We start from the raw sequence: 1573 nt of genomic DNA, 5'->3' as shown, positions 1-1573 counted from the left end.
CTTGTCTATCCTCCCAGTCCCCGAGTTTCGTGTTGAAAGCGTAGCTTTTAGCGCGAAACTTTAACTTAAAAACTTAGCGCGAAACCGGCACTGCCAGTCCCCGAGTTTCGGGTTAAGAACTCTGTTCTTAGCGCAAAACTTAACTTAGAAACGCGTGAAACCGGTACTGCCAGTCCCCGAGTTTCGGGTTAAGAACTCTGTTCTTAGCGCAAAACTTAACTTAGAAATGCGCGAAACCGGCACTGCCAGTCCCCGAGTTTCGGGTTAAGAACTTTGTTCTTAGCGCAAAACTTAACTTAGAAACGCGCGAAACCGGCACTGCCAGTCCCCGAGTTTCGGGTTAAGAACTCTGTTCTTAGCGCAAAACTTAACTTAGAAACGCGCGAAACCGGCACTGCCAGTCCCCGAGTTTCGGGTTAAGAACTCTGTTCTTAGCGCAAAACTTAACTTAGAAACGCGCGAAACCGGCATCGCCGATCCGAGTTTCGGGTTAAGAACTCTATTCTTAGCGCAAAACTTAACTTAGAAACGCGAAACCGCACTGCCGATCCCCGAGTTTCGGGTTAAGAACTTTGTTCTTAGCGCAAAACTTAACTTAGAAACGCGCGAAACCGGCCTTTGCCCGTCCCGAGTTTCGGGTTAAGACCTCTGTTCTTAGCGCAAAACTTAACTTAGAAACGCGTGAAACCGGCACTGCCAGTCCCCGAGTTTCGGGTTAAGAACTCTGTTCTTAGCGCAAAACTTAACTTAGAAACGCGCGAAACCGGCACTGCCAGTCCCCGAGTTTCGGGTTAAGACCTTTGTTTCTTTCTTTCTCATAACCATCTTCCTTTGATCAGAGCACCGCGGATGCCCGGAAGCAACTCTTTGAGGAGCTTCTGTGGGAGCATCGGGACCTTGCCGAGGCCCACAGCCACTGCCAAGGTTTGTTTTCTTTCTTTTCCTCTGGCATCTTTTCACCGGAATGTTTTCTTCTTTGATATTTACGCATCTTTTTGTTTAACAGCTGTTCCGGAAGCTACCATCGAGGCCCTTAGGTCCCAGGTTGTCAAGCTTCAAGGTATCACCCTTTCTTTTCCGGTTAACCTGTTCTTTTTTCATTCCATCTATTGCCGCTTGCTGATACCTTTCTTTCCTGTATTTAGGCGAGAAAGAGCAGCTCATCAAGGAGCACCACGAGGCACTGGATGCCCAGAAGACCGCCTTGAGGGAGCTGAAGGAACAGGCTATGCAAGCCGCGCTCCAGCATGAGCAAGCTCTGAAGGACGCCCGGGTTGCGGCCGAGGCCGCTGGCGGAGGTCGTGGAGGACTCCACGAACTCCAACACCGTACTGACGGCAGAGCTGGAGGAGGAAAAGAAGGCGCGGAAAGCAGCGGAGCGCCTCATTGATGTCATGACCACAGATCACAAGGAATACGATCGGTTGGTTATGCAGATTGACGCATTGGCTTTCCGTAAGCCCCTGCCTTGTCCCTTCTTTCGCTTATAAGCTTTCTCCTTTTGAAAATGTATCCTTGTTCCTTGTTCTTCCGACATACTTTTTTTCCAGTATCTTGTGTTTATGCTTTTCCC

The 1573-nt window shown here is 49.5% G+C and overlaps 1 long non-coding RNA gene across 1 annotated transcript; it reads left to right on the top strand.

Annotated features, from left to right (window-relative positions):
- Positions 1-829: 829 nt before the first annotated feature.
- LOC139835283 (uncharacterized) lies at positions 830-1258 on the top strand. The gene is made up of 3 exons (XR_011751073.1): positions 830-924; positions 1007-1060; positions 1146-1258. It is a non-coding gene; the product is annotated as an uncharacterized lncRNA (long non-coding RNA).
- Positions 1259-1573: the final 315 nt, after the last annotated feature.

The sequence above is a fragment of the Lolium perenne genome, chromosome 2 (assembly GCF_019359855.2).
Source record: "Lolium perenne isolate Kyuss_39 chromosome 2, Kyuss_2.0, whole genome shotgun sequence".
Classification (NCBI taxonomy): domain Eukaryota; kingdom Viridiplantae; phylum Streptophyta; class Magnoliopsida; order Poales; family Poaceae; genus Lolium; species Lolium perenne.
Note: the sequence above shows the minus strand (reverse complement) of the source record. Positions and strands in the feature narration are given on the sequence as shown.